Genomic DNA, 9,282 nt, shown 5'->3' with positions numbered 1-9,282 from the left:
TGCTCACTTGGCTTTTGAGTTGTCTCAAAGATCATTGGCCGGGCGCGGTGGCTCAAACCTGTAATCCCAGCACTTTGGGAGGCTGAGGCGGGTGGATCATGAGGTCAGGAGATCAAGACCATCCTGGCTAACTTGGTGAAACCCCGTCTCTACTAAAAATACAAAAAAGTTAGCCGGGCGTGGTGGCGGGCGCCTGTAGTCCCAGCTACTCCGGAGGCTGAGGCAGGAGAATGGCGTGAACCCGGGAGGCGGAGCTCGCAGTGAGCCGAGATCGCACCACTGCACTCCAGCCTGGGCAACAGAGCAAGACTCCATCTCAAAAAAAAGATTATTAATGCCAGTGGCTATCATTTACTGAGGGCTTATGATGTATCTATCGGTCTTAGTAGAAAGCACTTCACATCCTTCATCTCATTTAATCTTCAAAACACTCTGTGAAGTAGGTTCTGTTTCTCCCACTTCAATCTTGAGAGCCTGAAAGAGATTAAGTCACTTGCCTGAGTTTAGACAGCTGGGATTCAAAACCAGATTTAATCTGACTTGAAAATACCTGGCTCTTAACCATATGCTGTTGCCACCTTTGATGGGAAGGATGGCTGCTTGTTTCCTGAGAAGTTGGTGTTAGCTACAAAATTCCAAGTTTATTAGAAGGCAGACCCCAGGAGTACAGGAATCTTCTCTTGTTTAGCCCTTATTGCAAAACACCTGGGATGGTGCCTAGTAAATATTTGTTGAATGAATTTCAATAACTGAAACACTTTGCAAATCCCCCTCCCCACTCACCACCACCAACCACAACCTTGAGAACTATCAAAGGCAATGTGTTCAATACATTAACATAATGAGGAGAATCTCTAGCTGGAATACTTGGAGTCCCCTCCAGGCTATAGGCCCAAAGAAGTAGTTTGTTAAACCATTAGCAAATGGATAGCTATTTCCGTTGCTCAGGTGTGTTTGAATTCCTTCCTTTTATACCAAGGAGCCTAATTCTAAGCCACTGCTTTCATCTACCAGTGACCTTTAATAAAGCCAAGGTTTGTTTGTTTGTTTTTAGCAAACAATGACGCAATTACTTTTGAGAAAAAAAGAGTAAGTTGAAGAAAAGTTTATTTTCAGGCTGGGCAGGATGGATGGCTCACTTCTGTAATCCCAACACTCTGGGAGGGAGAGGTGGGCAGATCACTTGAGGTTAGGAGTTTGAGACCAGCCTGGGCAACATGGTGAGACCCCCCCCCCCCACCACTGCCACCCCCGCCCTCCGCCCCCCCACCCCCCTCATTTATTCTCCCCCTCACCCCCCCATTCTCCCTCCCTGCCCCCTATCTCTACTAAAAACACAAAAATTAGCCAGGCGTGGTGGCGGGCACCTGTAGACCCAACTACCTGGGAGACTGAGGTGGGAGAATCGCTTGAACTCAGGAGGCAGAGGTTGCAGTGAGCCGAGGTCACGCCATTGCACTCCAGCCTGGGTGACAGAGTGAGACCCTGTCTCAAACAAATAAAAAAACACCAAAGTTCATTATTTTCTGAATTGGCTTATCTGCTGAGAATTTAGGTGTTGGCCTGGCTGTAGTCAAAGGCTCCTAGCCCTTCAGGTAAAGATGGAGTTCTTCTCACACCACTCACACTCCTCTTCACCCTCCAGTCCCCTCTCCACATCCACTGCCTAGGACTTTCTCTGGCTCTGGGTCTTTGTCCTTGCAGTTCCCTCAGCTCCAATCTCCTTTCCCTTCCTCTTTGCCTGGGTGAATTTTATTCATTCTTCAAATTCTAGGAAGTCTTCCTGAGTTTTCCGCTGCCCCCTAGGCTGACCCCCCAACCCTCTACAGCATCTGGGTTTGGTGCCTCTCCTGTATTCCCTATAGCACCAGGCACACAGCTCAGCAGTATTTTCTTGTCTTTCTCCTACATTCCACCCACCCAATTTGTCCAGACACCCAATTTGTCTTAGTGTCCCCAGCTCCAAGCCTAGAACCTGGCCCATGATAGGTGCCATTTAAATAGCATTGTGGTTGATTGTTTTACCACCTTATCAAACCCCATAGTTGTAGAAACACTTATTGAGTACCTACTATGTGCCAGGCTTCTAATGTATGTGATTACTAAGCCCTGCAACAACCTTGCAGAGTAGATTTGATCACTCCTGCTTCCAAGATAAGGGAGCTGGAGCTCAGAGAGGTTTGGTAGCTTGTCAAAAGACTCACATTCAGAAAGAGACTAAGCATGGATGTGACTCAGGCCGTTAGGACTCTAAACTCTGTCTCCTGTTTCTCCTAGCTCTGGATTTCAAGTCACCCAAATTTGTGTCATCTCTATAACTCAAAAAACAATTACGTATCAGCTGTTTGACCTTAGATAAGTCACTTGACCGCACTTGGTCTGTTTTGTTAAGTGTAAAATGCCCAGAGTGGGCCACATGAACTACAAGGCCCATGAGCTCCAAGGTGGGTAAGTTTACAAATTAGGACAAGACGGAGCTTTGCCCAAAGGAAAGCAACACTGCAGAATAAATCCACTGGGGCCTGTTGGTGGACCCGAATCTGTGGACTTGCATGGCGCCCGCGTGGCCTCAGCCTGGGAGGGTCCCTACACGTGCTCCCACTTCCATGCTGTGCACTGGGCTTGTCAGTGTTCCGGACAGTGCGTGTGCAAAGGCCCCTTGGTATGCTGAGCCCGTGCCGGTGGCAGGCAGCTGGCTGGTTCATCTTCTGGCTCTGGAAATGGCCTCCTGCCTCATCTGGGCCAGCCTTTCCTCAGGGAAGATGAACTTCAGCCATTCCCTGGGAATTGGGTCAACAGACCATGGGCTGCTCTCCCAGCGGCTTGCCCTGGCTAGTCCTGCTTTCTGAGGCCAGAGGAGGCCTTGCCAGTGCGCTGAGACTTCCCCAGCGCTCCACACTTGTGTCTGGTTTTGTTTCTGCTCCCAGCAGGAGGTAAGCCCCAGCTCCTCGAGCTCCCTCCCCGCCGCCCAACCACCCCGCTCTGCTCCTCAGGTGGAGAAGCCCATTGCCAGGAGGATAAAGCGGAAGACCTGAGCCCCTCCCAGAACAGAATGAGCCTTGGCGGCAGCAGCAATGAGGCAGGCTGGGGATGTCAGGGGAAGTGCCCTGGAAAGGGCTAAGGGGTAATAATTATGTATCCATAAAAAATAAAAATAAAAAGGCCAGGCCTGACAGCTCACACCCGTAATCCCCGTGCTTTGGGAGGCTGCAGTGGAAGGATTGCTTGAGCCCAGGAGTTGAAGACTAGTCTGGGCAACATAGAGATCTCCGTCTCTACCAAAAATTAAAAAAACAAACAAACAAACAAACAAAAAAACCTGGATGTGAAGGCACACATCTGTAATCCCAGTGCTTGGGAAGGCTGAGATGGGAGCGTCAGAGGCATTTGAACTAGACAGACTCCTTCTTGAATAGCGGCTGGGTAAAATAAGGCTGAGGCCTACTGGGCTGCATTCCCAGGAGGTTAGGCATTCTTAGTCACAGGATGAGATAGGAGGACAATACAAGATACAGGTCACAAAGACCCCACTGATAAAACAGGATGCGGTAACAAAGCTGGCTAAAACCCATGAAAACCAAGATGGCGGTGAAAGTGACCTTTGGTCATTCTCACTTCTCCTTACCTGCTAATTATGATGCATTAGCGTGCTGAAAGACACTCCCCCAGCACCATGACAATTTACAAATGCCATGGCAACATCTGGAAGTTATCCTATATGGTCTAAAAAAGGGAGGAACCCTCAGTTCTGGGAACTGCCCACCCCTATCCCAGAAAACTCATGAATAATCCACCCCTTGTTTAGCATATAATCAACAAGTAACTAACTCTACTCAGTAGAGCAGCCCATGCCACTGCTCTGTCTGTGGAGTAGCCATTCTTTATTCTTTTGCTTTTTTTTTTTTTTTTTTTTTGAGGCAGAGTCTCTGTCACCCAGGCTGGAGTGCAGTGGTACAATCTCAGCTCACTGCAACCTCCACCTCCTGAGTTCAAGCGATTCTCCTGCCTCAGCCTCCCGAGTAGCTGAGATTACAGGTGTGCACCACCACGCATGGCTAATTTTTGTATTTTTAGTGGAGACGGGGTTTCACCATGTTGACTATGCTGGTCTTGAACTCCTGACCTCAAGTAATCCATCTGCCTTGGTCTCCCAAAGTGCTGGGATTACAGTCGTGAGCCCCCATGCCTGGCCCCTTTGCTTTCTTAATTAACTCACTTTCACCCTGAATTTTCTTGCCCGAGGTCCAAGAACCCTCTCTTGAGGTCTGAATCAGGTCCCCTTTCTGGTAATAGGAGGATCACTTGAGGCCAGGAGTTCGGGGCTGCAGTGAGCCATGATTGTGCCACTGCACTCCAACCTGGGTGACAGAGCAAGATCTTGTCTCAGAAAAAAAAAAAAAGGTACATATATGGCAAGAGAGTGAGCAAAGAAAAATAAGAGTCAGAAAAAAAGGCACAAAGAAGTGGGACCTCCGCAGACCAGGGTGGGGACAAATTTTTTACAGGTGACCCAGGGTCTGTGCCCAGGACACCCTGGGATTAGTCACTCTTGACCAACCAGAAACCAGCTGAGACCTGGCATGGGCACCCCAGGCATGCCCGAGGGCCCATCCAAGAGCCTTGAGACAAAGGGGTCCCAGGACCCCTGCTTTGCCTGATCGTGAGCCCAGCCAGCCACCGTGATGCAAGACAGAGGGACACAGGCCTTGGCCCTGATGGACTTCCCGCTTCTGCCCAGAACCCCCAAGGTACCTATGAGACGGGCCAGGGCTGGGGCTGAGGAAGGGTGGGCAGGGTCGGAATGCAGGGCCATTGGAAAAGAAAGGCATTTGATGTCAAAAACCTGCTTTCCAACAGGAAACAAAACTTCGCAAGGATTCAGGAGGAGGCACCTCATCTGGCTTCCTTCCTTCCAGGCCCTGAATCAGAGAGAAGCCTGGAGCCAGAAAGCTCCTCATCCCCAGACACCTTGCCCCCTCCACCCCCATCCTCCTAGTAGGAGGGTTCCCTCCTCTCACACACCTTCCTCTAGCCCTGGCTTCCCTACTGGGGGTGAAAGGGAGCATCCTTTCCTCAGATTCAGGGAATGCAGCCTCCACCCCTGCAGCCCCCACCCAGATAGGGCCATGGTGGAGGGGGAACCCCATCCACTTCTTCCCAACCTAAGCTCGCCCTGCCCTGGCACATCAGAGAAGGAGGATGGGGAGAGAGTGGGGCCTGGGGGAATTCCCTGCACTGTTCTCTAGACAGTACATGAAAAGCATGCAAATGTCCTGCAAAAATAGCACGCCAATCAGCACATCTTCCTCCTTGGCATCCTCTGTCCATCCCCCCTCCACAGGGTCCCCGGATCCTTTAGGTCCATGCCCCACACAGCATGAAGGGGGAGGCTTTATTATCCTCCCCTCCGATGGAACCTCTTCTCTCCCTTCCTCCCCAGCCCCTCACCCAATCTTTCCTCGTCCTCACCCTGCCCCCTCAGTGTCTGACCTTCAACAGTTTGAGAAACACTGTGATTTGTATTTTAAGTGTGAGAATGCATTTCAAGCCCTAGAACCCTTGGCGTGTTGCTGGAAGGTCCAGATACTCTCCTAGCAGGACGTGGCAAGGGTGATCTCTACCTCCTAGTAGAGTCCTAGCAGGTCGCCTGCTGAACCCAAATTTTGAATGCTATTACTGATACTGTTTTTACCATTAGGACAGGAACCCCTAGAGCCCAGAGGGTGAGATTCATAATAAAGAGCTGCATGGCTATCAGCCCTGAGCTGAAATAGCAGGCAGTTTAGAATTTAGCATTGGGAGAGTTGCATGTAAAGCAATGGCCTGAAGTTACCTAGAGTAGTTTCACTGACGCTGGTTCTTTTAGTGAACTGCCTTGGGCCCTGCTCAACCTCAGGCTGCCTTAGGGGGACAGAAATGGAGCTTTATTCCCCCTGTCCTCAAAGTGCCAGGCTGGGTGCCTCTGCCCCCTGCACGTGGTCCATGACTGATCCCAGCAGCACCAGCTCAGCCTGGTCCTGCCTCCTCCCCAGCCCCTTCCCTGAATTGGAAGGAAGGCCCCCACACCCACTGCCGTCTTGAGCTTGGCCCAGACTCAAACAGGTCTGGCTACAGCTCCTGGAATAGAAAGGAAACCCAGCGACCCATGAGCCTCACTCTGCCTTGGACAGGAAATGCTTCAGCAGGTTTCAAAGGCACAGGAGCCAAGGGAAGGAAGCTACTTGGGGAGGGTACCCAGGGCAGGCCAGGGCCTCCAGAGGGTGGAAGAAGTGAGAATGCCAGGCCTTGAGCCCTGCAGCAAGGTCAGAAACCTTGTCCATGACTGAGCTATGGAGTCCACAGGGAGCGGGGAGCAGTGCCCAGATCCGCCACTGAATCCAGTGCCCACGGACAACTGAGCTTGCAGCCACTTCCACACTAGCCATGCCTTCTTTTTTTCTTTTTTTCTTTTTTTTTTTTTCTGAGCTGGGGTCTTGCTGTATCACCCAAGCTAGAGTGCAGTGGCAGGATCTCAACTCACTGCCGTCTCAACTTCCCAGGTGTCTCACGTGTCCATGTGAACAGATCACCAAACAGGCTTTGTGTGAGCAACATAGCTGTTTATTTCACGTGGGTGCAGGCGGGCTGAGTCCAAAAAAGGAGGCAGCAAAGGGTGGTGGGATTATCATTGGTTCTTATAGGTTTTGGGATAGGCGGTGGAGTTAAGAGCAATGTTTTGGGGGCAGGGGGTGGATCTCACAAAGTACATTCAAGGGTGGGGAGAATTATAAAGAAACTTCTTCAGGGTTGGGGAAATTATAAAGAACATTGATCAGTTAGGGTGGGGCAGAAACAAATCACAATGGTGAAATGTCATCAGTCAAGGCTATTTTCACTTCAGTGGATCTTCAGTTGCTTCAGGCCATCTGGATATATACGTGCAGGTCACTGGGGATATGATGGCTTAGCTTAGGCTCTGAGGTCTGACACCAGGTTCAAGCGATCCTCCCACCTCAGCCTCCTGCTGTTGCTGGGATCACAGGTGCATACCACCTGGCTAATGTTTGTATTTTTTATAGAGATGGGGTTTTGCCATGATGCCCAGGCTGGTCTTAAACTCCTAAGCTCAAGAAATCAGCCTACCTCGGCCTCCCAAATTGCTGGAATTACAGGTGTGAGCCACTGTGCCAGCCGAGCCATGCCTTCTTCGTGGCCCCGCCTCAAGGGGTGGCAGACGCATGGTTCTAAGTGACCACCGCGCAGTACATCATTCTCCTATTGACCACAGTTATGTTGCCAGTCAGTGCCTGCAAACCACTTGGATTTAACCAATGTGTCCCCAGAGCAGTCAGTGAAAATCCTAGGATATCAGGTCACCAGGAAGGCAAGTGTGATGGAAGGTTGAGGCACTATATACAGAGAGGACAAATTTTTGATCCCTGGTTCCACCACATCTTCTCCGTGTTGCTGCGGGCAGGTCACTTAATCCTCTGAGCCTCCTTTGTCTCATCTGTAAAATAGGATGGTCATATCTATCTCAAACAGCTATTTATGGGTTGAATGAAATAGATCAGTGTTTGCTTGGCACACAGTGGTTGTGAAATAAATAGTAGTTCTTAAAATTAATTGGAGAGACAGAACGTACACATCCAAATCGAGTCATTCAGCCACCCCCACACCAACCCAAAGTAGTCTCGCTCCCACTTCCTCAGCCTTGCACACAGCTCTTCCAACTCCTACACCCTCTGCCAAAACCCCCAGACACGCCTTCTGCAGCAAGCCTTCCAGAACGAACTTGTCTATTCATGGCAACTGTCCCTTCACGCCAGACTTCCACGACATCCCTGCTGCTCATGGAATGCCACTCCCGTGGTTAAACTTGGTCATCTTCTCCATCAGACATGAGCAGGAGCTGCCTCTCCCAATCAGCCTAGTATCCAGATGCCAGCCACTCTGGAGCCCTTCATGTAGAACCTACAGAAGCCACACTCCTTTCTATCTCAAGGTCTTCGCATGCTCCCCTTCCTGGGCCTGCAATGCTTGATGCTCAGCCCCCTCACCCACTCTGCTCAGCAAGTGGCCAGAAGAACTCTTAGACTGCCTCCAGGACTCAGCATAAATACTACTTCCTCCAGGAAGGCTTCCTTGACTCCCAAACTGAAACAGGTTTCTTATGTTACCTTTTCATGCAATCCAGGAATCTCTTTCAGAGCACTGGCAGCTAAAAATAATTAATCAACAGCAACACTCCTTTAATGCTTGTCCCACATTAAGCTGCAAGTTTAATGAGGACAGGAGCAGGTATATTGTGTTCCCTGGTATATTCTCAACACTTAGCTCAGTACTCGGTGTATAGAAGTGCAATAAATACTTGTCAAATGAATGAATGCATAAATGAATGAATACAACCTCTCCCCACCACACTCAGGTTCCAGCATAAATCTGTTCATATAACACCCTCAGGGTCCAAGAAGGACAGACAGAAAGACCTTCTGGTTCCAGCTGTGATATATTTCTTCCTGGGAACATGTGGCCTTTTCTTGGTTGAGCCATGAGTCTCCACGTTTTCTGTACCTTGCAAACAACCCTTTCCCCTCCCTGAGGAACACATTCCCCAGTAAGAAGAAGACACCCCAAAGGCTTCCCCCACTGGGAAAGGCTGGGTGCTAACCACATCAGGTTAAATAATATGGTTTGCATCCTGTTTGCTTTGAAGCACGTCTGGCAGACATGCATCACAGGCTGGAAATAGCCCCCTCACCCACTTGCTTGCTCCAGCCCCACTGGGCAGTCCCCACAAACCATGGCTGAAACAGCCTGTCTAGATCCTCAAGTCCCCTCCCACCCCCAGTGCCCCTCTCAATGCTTATATTTGGCCTTTGCCCAGTTCTAACAGGGGATGGTCTCACCAAAGCCTTGGGCAGCAGCCAGAACCCATGGGGCTATGTAGTGTGGACTGTGGGCTGTGGCCAGGTGAGCACTGAACCAGGAGACCCAGGGTCTGGCCACTGCCCGCCTCTTCCAGCCTCTCAGCACTTAGCTCAGTACTCGGTGTAATAGAAGTGCAATAAATACTTGTCAAATGAATGAAAGACTTCACTTCTCTGAGCTTGTTTCCCTGCTGATAAAATGGGGGCAATGGAGTGATGATACCTGTGCTTCCCACCTCACCAGGTGAGTGTAAATGCCAACTAGGAAAACGGAGGGGAGTCTCTGCAATGGGCAGGACACCATGCAAGGCACTGGGGAAATCAAAATGAAGGAGACCAGTCCCTGCCCTCAAAGAAATTGAGTCAACAGTAA

The 9,282-nt window shown here is 50.2% G+C and overlaps 1 long non-coding RNA gene across 1 annotated transcript; it reads right to left on the bottom strand.

The window, feature by feature from the left end:
• Nucleotides 1–354: 354 nt before the first annotated feature.
• LOC129048064 (uncharacterized) lies at nt 355–3,551 on the bottom strand. Its single transcript, XR_008510093.2, has 3 exons — nt 3,320–3,551; nt 1,384–1,485; nt 355–474 (listed from the first exon to the last, which is right to left on the bottom strand). It is a non-coding gene; the product is annotated as an uncharacterized LOC129048064 (long non-coding RNA).
• Between the last annotated feature and the right edge of the window lie 5,731 nt (nt 3,552–9,282).

The sequence above is a fragment of the Pongo abelii genome, chromosome 1 (assembly GCF_028885655.2).
Source record: "Pongo abelii isolate AG06213 chromosome 1, NHGRI_mPonAbe1-v2.0_pri, whole genome shotgun sequence".
In the NCBI taxonomy this organism is placed as follows: domain Eukaryota; kingdom Metazoa; phylum Chordata; class Mammalia; order Primates; family Hominidae; genus Pongo; species Pongo abelii.
This window is presented reverse-complemented; position numbering and strand designations above follow the sequence as displayed.